Source organism: Bombina bombina, chromosome 10 (genome assembly GCF_027579735.1).
Source record: "Bombina bombina isolate aBomBom1 chromosome 10, aBomBom1.pri, whole genome shotgun sequence".
Classification (NCBI taxonomy): Eukaryota; Metazoa; Chordata; class Amphibia; order Anura; family Bombinatoridae; genus Bombina; species Bombina bombina.
In genome coordinates, this window is record NC_069508.1 from 139,725,088 (window position 1) to 139,747,718 (window position 22,631).

Below are 22,631 nucleotides of genomic sequence, written 5' to 3' on the forward strand. Positions count from 1 at the left end.
AATAACTGTTATGTCAGGGGATTGAGTCTGTTTCCAAGCCCTCGCTATCGCCAACTTAGTGGCAGCAAGAACAAAAATTAACAATTTAGACAGGGGAGCCTGAATGTGTCTCGGGAATACGTGTAGTAAAGCCATATCAGGGGTGAGTGATCTATTCAGTCCAAGGGCAGAGCAGAGGGAGGACACCTGCGTCCACAAATGTTTTAATTTAGGACATTCCCACCATATGTGAATATCGGACCCTCTTGATTCGCAGTCTCTCCAGCAGAGAGGGGAGGTTGTAGGAAACATCTGTGAGAGTCTAGAGGGGGTATAATACCATTTTAGAAACAGTTTCATATATGATTCTAGAGTGTTCGCACAGTGTACTGTCTTCTTGGTTAGAGTCATAGCCATGTGCAGATCTTTGTCAGTGATTGGTCTGGACAAGTCTCCCTCCCATGCTCTAAGTTGCCAAGGTCTGTCTTCGTTTGTGGATGAGAGTAGTAAGCTATAGTGGAATGAGATAAGTTTAGGGGTCTTAACAGTGAGTTGCCACAATTTTTCCCAGGCGGTCAGAGGTCTATTAGGGCCTTTAGGGAATCCCCAAGAGACCAGGAAGGCGTATAGTCTAGAGTACTCAAATTGAAGCCATATAGGGGGGTTTGGAATGACAGATTCTATATTGTTCGGGCTTACCAGAGTGTCTGAGGAATATAGCTGGGAGATCATTTTCAGATCCCAAACACCCCAGTGCTGTACGTGTGTGTCCGGCAGGGCTGCAAGCAAGGCGGGCAAAGACTGGATAGGAGATGGATGTGGGGCAACCTCTGGTAGGTTCCTGAGGTTGTGCCATATTTTCAAGTTGTCTCTGATAATGACATTCTTTATTCCCAAAGTATACAGTCGGTAGGTAGGAATCCATGGTAAATCAGCCAAACTCAGACCTGTAGGGAGATCAGAGGCCTCTATGGTCTTCCAACCTTGCGGTTCACCCTTATCTGCCCAGGCTAGGATGTGAGAGAGCCTAGCGGCTTCATAGTATCCACGAATACTAGGCATAGCTACACCTCCCTGCTCATACTTTTTCTAAAGGATCTTTGCTGCTATACGAGGCTTAGATTTGTCCCAGATATATTTTTGACCAAGAGATTGGAGCTTATCTATAAGGGCACTAGGAACATTAAGAGGTAAGCAGCGAAAGTAATAGAGAATTTTAGGTAGGATTGTCATCTTAAAAGATGCTATGCGGCCTAGCCAAGAGATCTCTTTAAAGTTCCATGAGGTGGTGAGCTCGGTAACTTCTTTAATGATGTCTGAGTAGTTTATAGAAAGTACTGCTCTCCGATCTGCACCAAGTTGAATCCCCAAGTGTTTGATGGTGGAATGTGACCATTGAAAGGAGTATGAGGTTCGCAGAACATCTAGTTCAAAGGCAGGGAGACCAACCGGCAAAGCCTCGGTCTTTGAAACGTTAACCTTATAATAACTATGGGCACCAAATTTGGAAACAAGGTCAAGAAGGGCAGGTAGGGAGCCTAATGGGTTTGTGAGGAACAATGTCACGTCATCCGCGAACAATGCTATTTTTTCTGTTTGACCAGAAAACTGTACTCCCCATATCGTACGTGAGTTTCTAATGGCTTGGGCCAAAGGTTCAATGGCTAATGTGAAAATTAAGGGCGATAGGGGGCACCCCTGCCTAGTACCGTTAGTGATATGAATTTCCGGAGAGGCAAAACCCAAGCCCTTAACAACCGCCGATGGACAGGAATATAAGGCGCGGATAGCTGTTACTACTTCGTCTGGTATGCCAAATTGGGCTAATGTGCACCATAAGTAATCCCATCTGACCCTGTCAAACGCTTTCTCTGCGTCTAAAGACAGGGCCAGCATGGGAATTTTTAGACGAGACGCTTCTGTGAGAATATTAAGCATTTTCCGAGAATTATCCGGTCCTTCTCTACCAAAGGTGAATCCAACTTGATCTGAGTGTACTACCTTCGGGAGTAAGGTATTAAGGCGGTTGGCCCAAAGTTTGGCATAAAGTTTCACATCACCATTAATCAATGAGATTGGTCTGTAACTAGTACATTGTGTTGGGTCTTTATTCGGCTTGGGGATAGGTAGAATTATTGCCTGCAGGTATTCATTAGCAAACAGACCTGACTCTCGAGCCTCCAAAAAAACATTGAGGAGGATCTTATTTAGATCAGATTTAAAGAGCTTATAGAAGGATGCCGGGTACCCATCAGGGCCCGGGGCTTTATTATTTTGGGTATGCTTGATAGCTAAGTTAATTTCAGTTAGAGAGAATGGGGCTTTAAGTGTTTCTTTATCTACCTCTGATAGTGCGGGTAGATTAAGACCTTGTAGGAAATCTTTCACTTCTGGAATAGGTGATTCTTCACCAGCCATTGAAGGGTGGAGATGATACAAATCAGAATAATAGGCCGCAAAGGTTTGTCCAATTTCTTTAGGCGAGGAGACCGATTTGGTTCCCTGTTTGAGTGATATTATTCTAGCTGCCGCGGTTCTACCTCTCAGTTTGTGTGCTAAGAGCGTTGAGGCTTTATTACCCTGACAATATAGCAACTTTTTGAATCGAGTATGGGCTTCCCTTACCCTCTCCAGCTCCCTATCCGCTATTTGCGCTCTAAGAGTTTTGATTTTATCAGCTAGAGGGCTCAACGGGGAGGTCTTATTTTCTTGTTCAGTCCGTCGTAGCTCTGTCATAAGAAGGCCCAAAGGGGCTTTCATCTGATGCCTAAGTTTTGCCTGTCTCCGAATGCAGATCCCTCTCACATATGCCTTCAGGGCGGCCCAAACTGTTTGAGATGGCATACCCGGAGTTTCGTTTAGCTGTAAGAATTCTCTAATAGAATTTTGGAGAGAAGTCCTAAAAGGCTTGTCCTGTAGGGCCTGCTTAGGAAGTTTCCAACCAGGCCTAGACATTGTTGTTTGGTCAGTGGAGAGGGTAAACATGAGAACATCATGATCCGACCAAGCATAACCTATTTGAAGAAGGGGAGATAGTCACGATCCTGATCCTCTAGACAAGAGATGTTTAATATATAGAGGCAAAACGCCTCAGGACGTATTTTCTGTTATCTACAGGGAATCCCGAATCTCCTCCTCTTCAACATGAGGTAAGTACCTAAACAGAGATAAAATGCATCAAACAAATTTAGCAATAACATATGTATCATTTAAGGGTATGCAACATGTCATTTTCCACCCCTCAGAGGAGCAGCAAATATGCTTCAGCCGAATCTAGATTTGGCTTTAATCAGCTCTTATGATATGTCTATCAAACCGCTTGCAGCATAAACAGGTTGGAGAAGGGGAGATATTCGCAACCCTCAGCATCTGAAAAAGAGATGTTTAGTGGACAAAGGCAATACGCCTCAGGGCAGATTTTCCGTTTCCAGTAGGAAATTCCGAATCTCCTCCCCTACAACCTGAAACAGATATCTAAACAGAAACATAAGTACATACAACAGGGCTTATAGTGACATATAAGTCATTTGAAAAAAGTGCTATCATATCATTTTTTATCTCTCAAGAGAGCAGCAGCAGAGGAAATTTGTCCTCCTATTGATGGTTTTTGTGGCCCAGGTGTGAAATCTAGGGCTCCAGCCCGTAATTTAGGTTGAGAGGCCTGAGAGGATGTATCCAGGCCAGAAGTATTAGGCATTGAGTTCCTTCTTATTCTGGGTTCAGATGCTATCAGTCCCCACTCTTTTAACAAGTCAAATCCCTCCTGGATGGTAAGGATAGTATGGGTTTCGCCCTTATTTGAAACTACCAATTTCGTCGGGTAGCCCCATCTATACCTAATATTTTCTGCTCTTAGGATTTGGGTAATATTTCTAAAAGTCCTTCTTCTTTGTAGAGTGAAGCTTGAGATGTCTGGAAATACAGAGAGCTGCTGAAATTTAGTTGGTAGTTGTGGTTTATTGGCCAATTCTTTTAGAATCTTCTCCTTATGAGTGAAAAAATGTATCCTAGCGAGGACATCTCTCGGCTTATCTTGAGAAACCGACCGTGGTCTCGCCACCCTGTGGACCCTATCTAGTAGGAAACTTGTTGGGTCAGTATCAGGCAGTATAGCCTTGCAAAACTCTAAAACATAGGGTTCCAGATCTTGTGAGCCAACATCTTCAGATATTCCTCGGAACCTCAAATTATTCCGTCTGGACCTGTCTTCCATATCAGCCAATTTTATCTCCAAGTCTGATAACTGGGTTGCCAAGCTCTGGGAATACGCCAGGAGATGGGCCTGATCCACCGTAAGATCTTCTTGCTTGCATTCTAGGGTGTCCGTCCTTTCTCCCAATGACGCAATTTCTCTGCGCAGCTCAGCTGTAGAACCCTTTATTTCTTTAGTTAAGGTGTCTTGAAGAAGGTTCATGCACTTGGTGAGAGCATCAACAATAGATGTAGACATTGCGTCTGGTGTGGGAGCTTGAGAGTTAATACTGTTGTCAGATTCGCTGTCATCCATGACAGAAGCAGAGTCTCTGTATGTTTGAGACAGATGGCCTTTAAAGTGGTCAGCTACTGTCTTCTTGGGTGGTTGAGATAGCCTTGGTTTTCTTCTAGAGTTTTGGGACATGCTCAGTTTCCTGTCCTCAGCCGCAGGAGAGTAGATAGCTGGAATCTAGTCAGATATTGCACCAAATAGTAGAATAGCAACTATAAAGGGTAGATTGTAGAAAATTGTGACATAGTCCCCCTGACGTCAATCTTAAGTTAGGCAGCCATATTCAGCATATTAACATCAAACAGGGAAAGGTGTAGCAATAAATTGTATAATAATAAAATGTCCTGCTTTATGTCATATAGAGACTGATTCTTTAATATCCTACAGAGCATAGATAGTGCAGTATTATTTAGGATGCAGATGCTTGTTAAGTCTCTTTATCACTGCGCTTGTACTGTGTGCGCCAAGAGGGTGTAGAGAAAGTCTATTGTGATCACTCCGGCCCTGCAATCTGTATCTGACATAAGTTGAAAGCGTGCTGCAGAATCAACCTCAATCAAATAATTCTGGGAATAGAGGTATTCACAAAAAAACTTGTGTATAAATATGTCAGAAGTAGGCCCTTTCTAATGCTGAGATACAGAGTTTTCAATGTGACCTTTAGGGCATCTATGAGGCTGTGATATCTTGCTGGTGGCCTGACAATAGTAAATATACTGGTGGTTAATGGTAGGCCTCAGGTGCAGGAAAGAGTCTTATAAGCTTTGACAGGGCCTACCGAGGTTAATAACTAGATCCCAGGCACAGTTATCCCGGTTATATAGCCAGCAGGGTTTTAACATAGAAGTGTCCTTATATGTATAACACTCTTACCCGGTCTCCTCTGCCGTGTCTGTTCTGCTGCCAGGTCCGGGTAGGCAGGCCGCAAGATGGCGGCGGTTCGCGCCTAATAGGCTGTGGCGCACTTTAATTCTGAGGACTTTGGTCCCCCACCTCAATCCAATGCAAGCTCCGGGTTGTAGTTCCAGGGAATCGGATGGCCTTGGTGAATGGTAAGTTTAAATGTGCGTCCTCTAGGAAGGATTAGCCACCCGATACCCCTAAGCAGATTCAGAGTTGGTAATAGTCTGCTGTTCCGGAGCGGAGCCCCGACCCTCCGGACAGCTGAGGCAAGAGCAAGGGTATCGCTGTGAGGTCAGATGGTCTAGCAGACCAGAGCCAAGTCTCTGCTTTGTCGGTAGTTGCACTCGTGCGAGGGCCAGTATGAGGCCTCAGGTTGTCCTCCCAGTCTGACACTGCGGTTGTGGGTACGCTTATGGTGGGATGGCTGTTAAGCTTCGAGGTGAGAACCTCAGTTCCAATGTTAGTAGAGAGGCTTCACAGGCGCCCTGGAGCGGAGCCCCGACCCTCCAGGGCCGTGTAGTCTGTGGCTGTTAGGCTGCTGTAGTTGTCCCGTAATCCGGAGGTCAGTTATATTTCATCGAGTGGAGGATAGCGCCAAAAAGTTTTCTCTCTCACTTTAAGTTGGCAAGTGCTAAGGTGTTCTAAGCTGCTTTAGGATGTAAATTTTTTCAGATTTTGGGGAGTTTAATCTGCCAAATATAGAGTTTAATACACACAGGCTAACAGAGCTCGCCACTTGTGCTGCTGCTCTGTACCGCGGCTAGCTCCGCCCCCCACTATTCCTATCAGTTTAATCCCTGTTCCGTCCCCTATCAGGGGACGTGTATATGGCACGGATTTTGGAACCGGGAGATGGAAAAAGATGCTTAGTCGGTCCTCCTACTTCAAATTTGGGGCACTGCGCATGCAATCTAATGTGCCACCAGATAGGAGTGGTGTGTTAAGTAGTACTATTCCTATCAGTTTAATCCCTGTTATGTGCCTTTTTTAGTGGTTTGGTTTTTGAAGCCACAGTGCTGCACCAGAGGCCAGAAAAATTAGGCATGTACACATGCCTGAAAAATCAGGTATTGTTGCAGCGGCCAGAAAAATAGATGTTTGTTTCCCAGGCAGAAAGTGCCCTAAAACATTGCGGCTTGAACCCTAGTTGGTGGCAGATAGGTCACGCAAGTCATCCGGAATTCGAAGATAAAATACAGCAGTGTGTGTGTAATCTAGACTTTTTTGACATAGGCGACTTCTCTTTTCATTTTCAATACCTCCTGCTGCACTGAAGGTCCTTTCTGACAGGACACTTGAAGCAGGGCAGGCCAGAAGTTCTATCGCAAATTGTGATAGCTCAGGCCACAGGTCAAGCCCGCAAACCCAGTAGTCAAGGGGTTCATCGCAGGCATAGGAGTTAAAAAGCTCCGCATGTCCTCCATCAACAACACGTCGGTAAAGCGTCCTGTCCTTGCTGGCGTGGTCGTGGTCGTGGGAGTCGTAGGATTACTTTCACCTCTTCCCCTGTTAGATTCCCGTTGTGCTGTGACATCACCCTTATACGCTATGCAAAGCATACTTTTTAATTTATTTTGGAACTGCTGCATCCTTTCCGACTTGCGGTAATTCTGTAACATTTCAGGCACTTTATGCTTATACCGGGGGTCTAGTAGCATGGACACCCAGTACAGGTCGTTCTCCTTCAGCTTTTTTATACGAGGGTCACTCAACAGGCACGACAGCATGAAATACCCCATTTGCACAAGGTTGGATGCCGAGCTACTCATGTCACGTTCCTCATCCTCAGTGATCTCACTGAAGGTATGTTCTTCCCCCCAGCCACGTACAACACCACGTTTACCAGATAGGTGACAACGAGCACCCTGGGATGCCTGTTGTGGTTGGTCTTCCTCCTCCTCAAAGCCACATTCCTCCTCTGACTCCTCTTCCTCACAATCCTCTTCCAGCATTGCCGCTGGTCCAGCAAGCGATGCTGATAAGGCTGTTTCTGGTGGTGATGGTGACCACAACACTTCCTCTTCACGCTCATCTACGGCCTGATCCAGCACTCTTCGCAGTGCATGCTCCAGGAAGAAAACACATGATATGATGTCGCTGATGGTGCCTTCGGTGCGACTGACTAGGTTTGTCACCTCCTCCAAAGGACGCATGAGCCTACAGGCATTGCGAATGAGCGTCCAGTAACGTGGCAAACGTTTCACAGTCCAAAAAGTTTTTATTTTTTTAAATGTACACTTACACTACTATTAAACAAGATATGAGTGGTGGCACTGGGCAAGTGGGCACAGTATATGTTGTGAGCCTGACACAAAAAAGCAGACTGATGTTTCACAGTCCAAAAAGTTTTTATTTTTTTAAATGTACATTACACTACTATTAAACAAGATATGAATGGTGGCACTGGGCATTGGGCAAGTGGGCACAGTATATGCTGTGAGCCTGACACAAAAAAAGAAGACTGATGTTTCACAGTCCAAAAAGTTTTTTTTGCTTTTAAATGTACACTTACACTACTATTAAACAAGATATGAGTGGTGGCACTGGGCAAGTGGGCACAGTATACGCTGTGAGCCTGACACAAAAAAGCAGACTGATGTTTCACAGTCCAAAAAGTTTTTATTTTTTTAAACGTACACTTACACTACTATTAAACAAGATATGAGTGGTGGCACTGGGCAAGTGGGCCCAGTATAAGCTGTGAGCCTGACACAAAAAAGCAGACTGATGTTTCACAGTCCAAAAAGTTTTTGTTTGTTTTTAAATGTACACTTACACTACTATTAAACAAGATATGAGTGGTGGCACTGGGCAAGTGGGCACAGTATACGTTGTGAGCCTGACACAAAAAAGCAGACTGATGTTTCACAGTCCAAAAAGTTTTTATTTTTTTAAATGTACATTACACTACTATTAAACAAGATATGAGTGGTGGCATTGGGCATTGGGCAAGTGGGCACAGTATATGCTGTGAGCCTGACACAAAAAAAAAGACTGATGTTTCACAGTCCAAAAAGTTTTTTTTGTTTTTAAATGTACACTTACACTACTATTAAACAAGATATGAGTGGTGGCACTGGGCAAGTGGGCACAGTATACGCTGTGAGCCTGACACAAAAAAACAGACTGATGTTTCACAGTCCAAAAAGTTTTTATTTTTTTTAAATGTACACTTACACTACTATTAAACAAGATATGAGTGGTGGCACTGGGTAAGTGGGCCCAGTATAAGCTGTGAGCCTGAAACAAAAAGCAGACTGATGTTTCACAGTCCAAAAAGTTTTTGTTTGTTTTTAAATGTACACTTACACTACTATTAAACAAGATATGAGTGGTGGCACTGGGCAAGTGGGCACAGTATACGTTGTGAGCCTGACACAAAAAAGCAGACTGATGTTTCACAGTCCAAAAAGTTTTTATTTTTTTAAATGTACATTACACTACTATTAAACAAGATATGAGTGGTGGCATTGGGCAAGTGGGCACAGTATATGCTGTGAGCCTGACACAAAAAAAAGACTGATGTTTCACAGTCCAAAAAGTTTTTTTTGTTTTTAAATGTACACTTACACTACTATTAAACAAGATATGAGTGGTGGCACTGGGCAAGTGGGCACAGTATACGTTGTGAGCCTGACACAAAAAAGCAGACTGATGTTTCACAGTCCAAAAAGTTTTTATTTTTTTAAATGTACATTACACTACTATTAAACAAGATATGAGTGGTGGCATTGGGCATTGGGCAAGTGGGCACAGTATATGCTGTGAGCCTGACACAAAAAAAAAGACTGATGTTTCACAGTCCAAAAAGTTTTTTTTGTTTTTAAATGTACACTTACACTACTATTAAACAAGATATGAGTGGTGGCACTGGGCAAGTGGGCACAGTATACGCTGTGAGCCTGACACAAAAAAACAGACTGATGTTTCACAGTCCAAAAAGTTTTTATTTTTTTTAAATGTACACTTACACTACTATTAAACAAGATATGAGTGGTGGCACTGGGTAAGTGGGCCCAGTATAAGCTGTGAGCCTGAAACAAAAAGCAGACTGATGTTTCACAGTCCAAAAAGTTTTTGTTTGTTTTTAAATGTACACTTACACTACTATTAAACAAGATATGAGTGGTGGCACTGGGCAAGTGGGCACAGTATACGTTGTGAGCCTGACACAAAAAAGCAGACTGATGTTTCACAGTCCAAAAAGTTTTTATTTTTTTAAATGTACATTACACTACTATTAAACAAGATATGAGTGGTGGCATTGGGCATTGGGCAAGTGGGCACAGTATATGCTGTGAGCCTGACATAAAAAAAAGACTGATGTTTCACAGTCCAAAAAGTTTTTTTTGTTTTTAAATGTACACTTACACTACTATTAAACAAGATATGAGTGGTGGCACTGGGCAAGTGGGCACAGTATACGTTGTGAGCCTGACACAAAAAAGCAGACTGATGTTTCACAGTCCAAAAAGTTTTTATTTTTTTAAATGTACATTACACTACTATTAAACAAGATATGAGTGGTGGCATTGGGCATTGGGCAAGTGGGCACAGTATATGCTGTGAGCCTGACACAAAAAAAAAGATTGATGTTTCACAGTCCAAAAAGTTTTTTTTGTTTTTAAATGTACACTTACACTACTATTAAACAAGATATGAGTGGTGGCACTGGGCAAGTGGGCACAGTATACGCTGTGAGCCTGACACAAAAAAACAGACTGATGTTTCACAGTCCAAAAAGTTTTTATTTTTTTTAAATGTACACTTACACTACTATTAAACAAGATATGAGTGGTGGCACTGGGTAAGTGGGCCCAGTATAAGCTGTGAGCCTGAAACAAAAAGCAGACTGATGTTTCACAGTCCAAAAAGTTTTTGTTTGTTTTTAAATGTACACTTACACTACTATTAAACAAGATATGAGTGGTGGCACTGGGCAAGTGGGCACAGTATACGTTGTAAGCCTGACACAAAAAAGCAGACTGATGTTTCACAGTCCAAAAAGTTTTTATTTTTTTAAATGTACATTACACTACTATTAAACAAGATATGAGTGGTGGCATTGGGCATTGGGCAAGTGGGCACAGTATATGCTGTGAGCCTGACACAAAAAAAAGACTGATGTTTCACAGTCCAAAAAGTTTTTTTTGTTTTTAAATGTACACTTACACTACTATTAAACAAGATATGAGTGGTGGCACTGGGCAAGTGGGCACAGTATACGTTGTGAGCCTGACACAAAAAAGCAGACTGATGTTTCACAGTCCAAAAAGTTTTTATTTTTTTAAATGTACATTACACTACTATTAAACAAGATATGAGTGGTGGCATTGGGCATTGGGCAAGTGGGCACAGTATATGCTGTGAGCCTGACACAAAAAAAAGACTGATGTTTCACAGTCCAAAAAGTTTTTTTTGTTTTTAAATGTACACTTACACTGCTATTAAACAAGATATGAGTGGTGGCACTGGGCAAGTGGGCACAGTATACACTGTGAGCCTGACACAAAAAAGCAGACTGATGTTTCACAGTCCAAAAAGTTTTTATTTTTTTAAATGTACACTTACACTACTATTAAACAAGATATGAGTGGTGGCAATGGGCAAGTGGGCCCAGTATAAGCTGTGAGCCTGACACAAAAAAGCAGACTGATGTTTCACAGTCCAAAAAGTTTTTGTTTGTTTTTAAATGTACACTTACACTACTATTAAACAAGATATGAGTGGTGGCACTGGGTAAGTGGGCCCAGTATAAGCTGTGAGCCTGAAACAAAAAGCAGACTGATGTTTCACAGTCCAAAAATGTTTTTTTTTTTAAATGTACACTTACGCTACTATTAAACAAGATATGAGTGGTGGCACTGGGCAAGTGGGCCCAGTATAAGCTGTGAGCCTGACACAAAAAAGCAGACTGATGTTTCACAGTCCAAAAATTTTTTTTTGTTTTTAAATGTACATTACACTACTATTAAACAAGATATGAGTGGTGGCACTGGGCTTTGGGCAAGTGGGCACAATATGTGCTGTGAGCATGACACAAAAAAGAAGACTGATGTTTCACAGTCCAAAAAGTTTTTTTTGTTTTTAAATGTACACTTACACTACTATTAAACAAGATATGAGTGGTGGCACTGGGCAAGTGGGCACAGTATACACTGTGAGCCTTACACAAAAAAGCAGACTGATGTTTCACAGTCCAAAAAGTTTTTATTTTTTTAAATGTACACTTACACTACTATTAAACAAGATATGAGTGGTGGCACTGGGCAAGTGGGCCAAGTATAAGCTGTGAGCCTGACACAAAAAAGCAGACTGATGTTTCACAGTCCAAAAAATTTTTGTTTGTTTTTAAATGTACACTTACGCTACTATTAAACAAGATATGAGTGGTGGCACTGGGCAAGTGGGCCCAGTATTAGCTGTGAGCCTGACACAAAAAGGCAAACTGATATTTCACAGTCCAAAAAGTTTTTTTTGTTTTTAAATGTACACTTACGCTACTATTAAACAAGATATGAGTGGTGGCACTGGGCAAGTGGGCCCAGTATTAGCTGTGAGCCTGACACAAAAAGGCAGACTGATATTTCACAGTCCAAAAAGTTTTTTTTGTTTTTAAATGTACACTTACACTACTATTAAACAAGATATGAGTGGTGGCACTGGGCAAGTGGGCACAGTATAAGCTGTGAGCCTGACACTAAAAAGCAGACTGATGTTTCACAGTCCAAAAAGTTTTTTTTGTTTTTAAATGTACACTTACACTACTATTATACAAGATATGAGTGGAGGCACTGGGCAAGTGGGCACAGTATAAGCTGTGAGCCTGACACAAAAAAGCAGACTGATGTTTCACAGTCCAAAAAGTTTTTATTTTTTTAAATGTACACTTACACTACTATTAAACAAGATATGAGTGGTGGCACTGGGCAAGTGGGCACAGTATACGCTGTGAGCCTGACACAAAGAAGCAGACTGATGTTTTACAGTCCAAAAAGTTTTTATTTTTTTAAATGCACACTTACACTACTATTAAACAAGATATGAGTGGTGGCACTGGGCAAGTGGGCACAATATACGCTGTGAGCCTGACACAAAAAAGCTGACTGATGTTTCACAGTCCAAAAAGTTTTTATTTTTTTAAATGTACACTTACACTACTATTAAACAAGATATGAGTGGTGGCACTGGGCAAGTGGGCCCAGTATAAGCTGTGAGCCTGACACAAAAAAAGCAGACTGATGTTTCACAGTCCAAAAAGTTTTTTTGTTTTTAAATGTACACTTACACTACTATTATACAAGATATGAGTGGTGGCACTGGGCAAGTGGGCCCAGTATTAGCTGTGAGCCTGACACAAAAAGGCAGACTGATATTTCACAGTCCAAAAAGTTTTTTTTGTTTTTAAATGTACACTTACACTACTATTAAACAAGATATGAGTGGTGGCACTGGGCAAGTGGGCACAGTATACGCTGTGAGCCTGACACAAAAAAAGCAGACTGATGTTTCACAGTCCAAAAAGTTTTTTTGTTTTTAAATGTACACTTACACTACTATTATACAAGATATGAGTGGAGGCACTGTGCAAGTGGGCACAGTATACACTGTGAGCCTGACACAAAAAAGCAGACTGATGTTTCACAGTCCAAAAAGTTTTTTTTGTTTTTAAATGTACACTTACACTACTATTATACAAGATATGAGTGGTGGCACTGGGAAAGTGGGCACAGTATAAGCTGTGAGCCTGACACTAAAAAGCAGACTGATGTTTCACAGTCCAAAAAGTTTTTTTTGTTTTTAAATGTACACTTACACTACTATTATACAAGATATGAGTGGAGGCACTGGGCAAGTGGGCACAGTATAAGCTGTGAGCCTGACACAAAAAAGCAGACTGATGTTTCACAGTCCAAAAAGTTTTTATTTTTTTAAATGTACACTTACACTACTATTAAACAAGATATGAGTGGTGGCACTGGGCAAGTGGGCACAGTATACGCTGTGAGCCTGACACAAAAAAGCTGACTGATGTTTCACAGTCCAAAATGTTTTTTTTGTTTTTAAATGTACACTTACACTACTATTAAACAAGATATGAGTGGTGGCACTGGGCAAGTGGGCACAGTATACGCTGTGAGCCTGACACAAAAAAGCAGACTGATGTTTCACAGTCCAAAAAGTTTTTATTTTTTTAAATGTACACTTACACTACTATTAAACAAGATATGAGTGGTGGCACTGGGCAAGTGGGCACAGTATACGCTGTGAGCCTGACACAAAAAAAGCAGACTGATGTTTCACAGTCCAAAAAGTTTTTTTTGTTTTTAAATGTACACTTACACTACTATTATACAAGATATGAGTGGAGGCACTGTGCAAGTGGGCACAGTATACACTGTGAGCCTGACACAAAAAAGCAGACTGATGTTTCACAGTACAAAAAGTTTTTATTTTTTTAAATGTACACTTACACTACTATTAAACAAGATATGAGTGGTGGCACTGGGCAAGTGGGCACAGTATACGCTGTGAGCCTGACACAAAAAAGCAGACTGATGTTTCACAGTCCAAAAAGTTTTTTTTGTTTTTAAATGTACACTTACACTACTATTAAACAAGATATGAGTGGTGGCACTGGGCAAGTGGGCACAGTATACGCTGTGAGCCTGACACGAAAAAGCAGACTGATGTTTCACAGTCCAAAAAGTTTTTTTTGTTTTTAAATGTACACTTACACTACTATTAAACAAGATATGAGTGGTGGCACTGGGCAAGTGGGCACAGTATACGCTGTGAGCCTGACACAAAAAAGCAGACTGATGTTTCACAGTCCAAAAAGTTTTTTTTGTTTTTAAATGTACACTTACACTACTATTAAACAAGATATGAGTGGTGGCACTGGGCAAGTGGGCACAGTATACGCTGTGAGCCGGACACAAAAAAGCAGACTGATGTTTCACAGTCCAAAATGTTTTTATTTTTTTAAATGTACACTTACACTACTATTAAACAAGATATGAGTGGTGGCACTGGGCAAGTGGGCCCAGTATAAGCTGTGAGCCTGATACAAAAAAAGCAGACTGATGTTTCACAGTCTAAAAAGTTTTTTTTGTTTTTAAATGTACACTTACACTACTAATAAACAAGATATGAGTGTTGGCACTGGGCAAGTGGGCAAAGTATATGCTGTGAGCCTGACACAAAAAGCAGACTGATGTTTCACAGTCCAAAAAGTTTTTTTTTGTTTTTAAATGTACACTTACACTACTATTAAACAAGATATGAGTGGTGGCACTGGGCAAGTGGGCACATTATACGCTGTGAGCCTGACACAAAAAAGCAGACTTATTTTTCACAGTCCAAAAAGTTTTTGTTTGTTTTTAAATGTACACTTACACTACTATTAAACAAGATATGAGTGGTGGCACTGGGCAAGTGGGCACATTATACGCTGTGAGCCTGACACAAAAAAGCAGACTTATTTTTCACAGTCCAAAAAGTTTTTGTTTGTTTTTAAATGTACACTTACGCTACTATTAAACAAGATATGAGTGGTGGCACTGGGCAAGTGGGCCCAGTATAAGCTGTGAGCCTGACACAAAAAAGCAGACTGATGTTTCACAGTCCAAAAAGTTTTTTTTTGTTTTTAAATGTACACTTACACTACTATTAAACAAGATATGAGTGGTGGCACTGGGCAAGTGGGCACAGTATACGTTGTGAGCCTGACACAAAAAAGCAGACTGATGTTTCACAGTCCAAAAAGTTTTTATTTTTTTAAATGTACATTACACTACTATTAAACAAGATATGAGTGGTGGCACTGGGCTTTGGGCAAGTGGGCACAGTATATGCTGTGAGCATGACACTAAAAAGAAGACTGATGTTTCACAGTCCAAAAAGTTTTTTTTGTTTTTAAATGTACACTTACACTACTATTAAACAAGATATGAGTGGTGGCACTGGGCAAGTGGGCACAGTATACACTGTGAGCCTGACACAAAAAAGCAGACTGATGTTTCACAGTCCAAAAAGTTTTTATTTTTTTAAATGTACACTTACACTACTATTAAACAAGATATGAGTGGTGGCACTGGGCAAGTGGGCCAAGTATAAGCTGTGAGCCTGACACAAAAAAGCAGACTGATGTTTCACAGTCCAAAAAGTTTTTGTTTGTTTTTAAATGTACACTTACGCTACTATTAAACAAGATATGAGTGGTGGCACTGGGCAAGTGGGCCCAGTATTAGCTGTGAGCCTGACACAAAAAGGCAAACTGATATTTCACAGTCCAAAAAGTTTTTTTTGTTTTTAAATGTACACTTACGCTACTATTAAACAAGATATGAGTGGTGGCACTGGGCAAGTGGGCCCAGTATTAGCTGTGAGCCTGACACAAAAAGGCAGACTGATATTTCACAGTCCAAAAAGTTTTTTTTGTTTTTAAATGTACACTTACACTACTATTAAACAAGATATGAGTGGTGGCACTGGGCAAGTGGGCACAGTATACGCTGTGAGCCTGACACAAAAAAGCAGACTGATGTTTCACAGTCCAAAAAGTTTTTTTTGTTTTTAAATGTACACTTACACTACTATTAAACAAGAAATGAGTGGTGGCACTGGGCAAGTGGGCACAGTATACGCTGTGAGCCTGACACAAAAAAGCAGACTGATGTTTCACAGTCCAAAATGTTTTTATTTTTTTAAATGTACACTTACACTACTATTAAACAAGATATGAGTGGTGGCACTGGGCAAGTGGGCCCAGTATAAGCTGTGAGCCTGATACAAAAAAGCAGACTGATGTTTCACAGTCTAAAAAGTTTTTTTTGTTTTTAAATGTACACTTACACTACTAATAAACAAGATATGAGTGTTGGCACTGGGCAAGTGGGCAAAGTATATGCTGTGAGCCTGACACAAAAAAGCAGACTGATGTTTCACAGTCCAAAAAGTTTTTTTTGTTTTTAAATGTACACTTACACTACTATTAAACAAGATATGAGTGGTGGCACTGGGCAAGTGGGCCCAGTATAAGCTGTGAGCCTGAAACAAAAAAGCAGACTGATGTTTCACAGTCCAAAAAGTTTTTTTTTTGTTTTTAAATGTACACTACTATTAAACAAGATATGAGTGGTGGCACTGGGCAAGTGGGCACATTATACGCTGTGAGCCTGACACAAAAAAGCAGACTTATTTTTCACAGTCCAAAAAGTTTTCATTTTTTTAAATGTACACTTACACTACTATTAAACAAGATATGAGTGGTAGGCACTGGGCAAGTGGGCACAGTATAAGCTGTGAGCCTGACACAAAAAAGCAGACTGATGTTTCACAGTCCAAAAAGTTTTTTTTGTTTTTAAATGTACACTTACACTACTATTAAACAAGATATGAGTGGTGGCACTGGGCAAGTGGGCACAGTATACGCTGTGAGCCTGACACAAAAAAGCAGACTGATGTTTCACAGTCCAAAAAGTTTTTTTTGTTTTTAAATGTACACTTACACTACTATTAAACAAGATATGAGTGGTGGCACTGGGCAAGTGGGCCCAGTATAAGCTGTGAGCCTGAAACAAAAAAGCAGACTGATGTTTCACAGTCCAAAAAGTTTTTTTTTGTTTTTAAATGTACACTACTATTAAACAAGATATGAGTGGTGGCACTGGGCAAGTGGGCACAGTATAAGCTGTGAGCCTGACACAAAAAAGCAGACTGATGTTTCACAGTCCAAAAAGTTTTTTTTGTTTTTAAATGTACACTTACACTACTATTAAACAAGATATGAGTGGTGGCACTGGGCAAGTGGGCCCAGTTATAAGCTGTGAGCCTGAAACAAAAATGCAGACTAATGTTTCACAGTCCAAAAAGTTTTTTTGTTTTTAAATGTACACTTACACTACTATTATACAAAATATGAGTGGAGGCACTGGGCAAGTGGGCACAGTATACGCTGTGAGCCTGACACAAAAAAGCAGACTGATGTTTCACAGTCCAAAAAGTTTTTATTTTTTTAAATGTACACTTACACTACTATTAAACAAGATATGAGTGGTGGCAATGGGCAAGTGGGCACAGTATACGCTGTGAGCCTGACACAAAAAAGCAGACTGATGTTTCACAGTCCAAAAAGTTTTTATTTTTTTAAATGTACACTTACACTACTATTAAACAAGATATGAGTGGTAGCACTGGGCAAGTTGGCACAGTATACGCTGTGAGCCTGACACAAAAAAGCAGACTGATGTTTCACAGTCCAAAAAGTTTTTTTTGTTTTTAAATGTACACTTACACTACTATTAAACAAGATATGAGTGGTGGCACTGGGCAAGTGGGCACAGTATACGCTGTGAGCCTGACACAAAAAAGCAGACTGATGTTTCACAGTCCAAAAAGTTTTTTTTGTTTTTAAATGTACACTTACACTACTATTAAACAAGATATGAGTGGTGGCACTGGGCAAGTAGGGCCCAGTATAAGCTGTGAGCCTGACACAAAAAAGCAGACTGATGTTTCACAGTCCAAAAAGTTTTTTTTGTTTTTAAATGTACACTTACACTACTATTAAACAAGATATGAGTGGTGGCAATGGGCAAGTGGGCACAGTATACGCTGTGAGCCTGACACAAAAAAGCAGACTGATGTTTCACAGTCCAAAAAGTTTTTTTTGTTTTTAAATGTACACTTACACTACTATTAAACAAGATATGAGTGGTGGCACTGGGCAAGTGGGCCCAGTATAAGCTGTGAGCCTGAAACAAAAAAGCAGACTGATGTTTCACAGTCCAAAAAGTTTTTTTTGTTTTTAAATGTACACTTACACTACTATTAAACAAGATATGAGTGGTGGCACTGGGCAAGTGGGCACAGTATACGCTGTGAGCCTGACACAAAAAAGCAGACTGATGTTTCACAGTCCAAAAAGTTTTTTTTTTTTTAAATGTACACTTACACTACTATTAAACAAGATATGAGTGGTGGCACTGGGCAAGTGGGCCCAGTATACGCTGTGAGCCTGACACAAAAAAGCAGACTGATGTTTCACAGTCCAAAAAGTTTTTATTTTTTTAAATGTACACTTACACTACTATTAAACAAGATATTAGTGGTGGCACTGGGCATTGGGCAAGTGGGCACAGTATACGCTGTGAGCCTGACACAAAAAAGCAGACTGATGTTTTCACAGTCCAAAAAGTTTTTTTTGTTTTTAAATGTACACTTACACTACTATTAAACAAGATATGAGTGGTGGCACTGGGCAAGTGGGCACAGTATACGCTGTGAGCCTGACACAAAAAAGCAGACTGATGTTTCACAGTCCAAAAAGTTTTTTTTTTTTTAAATGTACACTTACACTACTATTAAACAAGATATGAGTGGTGGCACTGGGCAAGTGGGCCCAGTATAAGCTGTGAGCCTGACACAAAAAAGCAGACTGATGTTTCACAGTCCAAAAAGTTTTTTTTGTTTTTAAATGTACACTTACACTACTATTAAACAAGATATGAGTGGTGGCACTGGGCAAGTGGGCCCAGTATAAGCTGTGAGCCTGACACAAAAAAGCAGACTGATGTTTCACAGTCCAAAAAGTTTTTTTTTGTTTTTAAATGTACACTTACACTACTATTAAACAAGATATGAGTGGTGGCACTGGGCAAGTGGGCACAGTATACGCTGTGAGCCTGACACAAAAAAGCAGACTGATGTTTCACAGTCCAAAAAGTTTTTTTTGTTTTTAAATGTACACTTACACTACTATTAAACAAGATATGAGTGGTGGCACTGGGCAAGTGGGCCCAGTATAAGCTGTGAGCCTGACACAAAAAAGCAGACTGATGTTTCACAGTCCAAAAAGTTTTTTTTGTTTTTAAATGTACACTTACACTACTATTAAACAAGATATGAGTGGTGGCACTGGGCAAGTGGGCCCAGTATAAGCTGTGAGCCTGACACAAAAAAGCAAACTGATGTTTCACAGTCCAAAAAGTTTTTTTTGTTTTTAAATGTACACTTACACTACTATTAAACAAGATATGAGTGGTGGCACTGGGCAAGTGGGCACAGTATACGCTGTGAGCCTGACACAAAAAAGTAGACTGTTTCACAGTCCAAAATGTTTTTATTTTTTTAAATGTACACTTACACTACTATTAATCAAGATATGAGTGGTGGCACTGGGCAAGTGGGCCCAGTATAAGCTGTGAGCCTGACACAAGAAAGCAGACTGATATTTCACAGTCCAAAAAGTTTTTTTTGTTTTTAAATGTACACTTACACTACTATTAAACAAGATATGAGTGGTGGCACTGGACAAGTGGGCCTAGTATAAGCTGTGAGCCTGACACAAAAAAGCAGACTGATGTTTCACAGTCCAAAAAGTTTTTTTTGTTTTTAAATGTACACTTACACTACTATTAAACAAGATATGAGTGGTGGCACTGGGCAAGTGGGCACAGTATACGCTGTGAGCCTGACACAAAAAAGCAGACTGATGTTTCACAGACCAAAAAGTTTTTTTTGTTTTTAAATGTACACTTACACTACTATTAAACAAGATATGAGTGGTGGCACTGGGCATTGGGCAAGTAGGCACAGTATACGCTGTGAGCCTGACACAAAAAAGCAGACTGATGTTTTACAGTCCAAAAAGTTTTTTTTGTTTTTAAATCTACACTTACACTACTATTAAACAAGATATGAGTGGTGGCACTGGGCAAGTAGGCACAGTATACGCTGTGAGCCTGACACAAAAAAGCAGACTGATGTTTCACAGTCCAAAAAGTTTTAATTTTTTTAAATGTACACTTACACTACTATTAAACAAGATATGAGTGGTGGCACTGGGTATTGGGCAAGTGGGCACAGTATACGCTGTGAGCCTGACACAAAAAAGCAGACTGATGTTTTACAGTCAAAAAAGTTTTTTTTGTTTTTAAATGTACACTTACACTACTATTAAACAAGATATGAGTGGTGGCACTGGGCAAGTGGGCACAGTATACGCTGTGAGCCTGACACAAAAAAGCAGACTGATGTTTCACAGTCCAAAAAGTTTTTATTTTTTTAAATGTACACTTACACTACTATTAAACAAGATATGAGTGGTGGCACTGGGCAAGTGGGCCCAGTATAAGCTGTGAGCCTGAAACAAAAAAGCAGATTGATGTTTCACAGTCCAAAAAGTTTTTTTTGTTTTTAAATGTACACTTACACTACTATTAAACAAGATATTAGTGGTGGCACTGGGCAAGTGGGCCCAGTATAAGCTGTGAGCCTGAAACAAAAATGCAGACTAATGTTTCACAGTCCAAAAAGTTTTTTTGTTTTTAAATGTACACTTACACTACTATTATACAAAATATGAGTGGAGGCACTGGGCAAGTGGGCACAGTATACGCTGTGAGCCTGACACGAAAAAGCAGACTGATGTTTCACAGTCCAAAAAGTTTTTATTTTTTTAAATGTACACTTACACTACTATTAAACAAGATATGAGTGGTGGCACTGGGCAAGTGGGCACAGAATACGCTGTGAGCCTGACACAAAAAAGTAGACTGTTTCACAGTCCAAAATGTTTTTATTTTTTTAAATGTACACTTACACTACTATTAAACAAGATATGAGTGGTGGCACTGGGCAAGTGGGCCCAGTATAAGCTGTGAGCCTGACACAAAAAAGCAGACTGATGTTTCACAGTCCAAAAAGTTTTTTTTGTTTTTAAATGTACACTTACACTACTATTAAACAAGATATGAGTGGTGGCACTGGGCAAGTGGGCCCAGTATAAGCTGTGAGCCTGAAACAAAAAAGCAGACTGATGTTTCACAGTCCAAAAAGTTTTTTTTGTTTTTAAATGTACACTTACACTACTATTAAACAAGATATGAGTGGTGGCACTGGGCAAGTGGGCCCAGTATAAGCTGTGAGCCTGACACAAAAAAGCAGACTGATGTTTCACAGTCCAAAAAGTTTTTTTTGTTTTTAAATGTACACTTACACTACTATTAAACAAGATATGAGTGGTGGCACTGGCCAAGTGGGCCCAGTATAAGCTGTGAGCCTGACACAAAAAAGCAAACTGATGTTTCACAGTCCAAAAAGTTTTTTTTGTTTTTAAATGTACACTTACACTACTATTAAACAAGATATGAGTGGTGGCACTGGGCAAGTGGGCACAGTATACGCTGTGAGCCTGACACAAAAAAGTAGACTGTTTCACAGTCCAAAATGTTTTTATTTTTTTAAATGTACACTTACACTACTATTAAACAAGATAAAAGTCCAACAGTAACCTGCAAGATATGAGTGGTGGCACTGGGCAAGTGGGCCCAGTATAAGCTGTGAGCCTGACACAAGAAAGCAGACTGATATTTCACAGTCCAAAAAGTTTTTTTTGTTTTTAAATGTACACTTACACTACTATTAAACAAGATATGAGTGGTGGCACTGGGCAAGTGGGCCCAGTATAAGCTGTGAGCCTGACACAAAAAAGCAGACTGATGTTTCACAGTCCAAAAAGTTTTTTTTGTTTTTAAATGTACACTTACACTACTATTAAACAAGATATGAGTGGTGGCACTGGGCAAGTGGGCACAGTATACGCTGTGAGCCTGACACAAAAAAGCAGACTGATGTTTCACAGTCCAAAAAGTTTTTTTTGTTTTTAAATGTACACTTACACTACTATTAAACAAGATATGAGTGGTGGCACTGGGCAAGTGGGCACAGTATACGCTGTGAGCCTGACACAAGAAAACAGACTGATGTTTCACAGTCCAAAAAGATTTTATTTTTTTAAATGTACACTTACACTACTATTAAACAAGATATGAGTGGTGGCACTGGGCAAGTGGGCACAGTATACACTGTGAGCCTGACACAAGAAAGCAGACTGATGTTTCACAGTCCAAAAAGTTTTTTTTGTTTTTAAATGTACACTTACACTACTATTAAACAAGATATGAGTGGTGGCACTGGGCAAGTGGGCACAGTATAAGCTGTGAGCCTGATACAAAAAAGCAGACTGATGTTTCACAGTCCAAAAAGTTTTTTTTGTTTTTAAATGTACACTTACACTACTAATAAACAAGATATGAGTGTTGGCACTGGGCAAGTGGGCACAGTATATGCTGTGAGCCTGACACAAAAAAGCAGACTGATGTTTCACAGTCCAAAAAGTTTTTTTTTGTTTTTAAATGTACACTTACACTACTATTAAACAAGATATGAGTGGTGGCACTGGGCAAGTGGGCACATT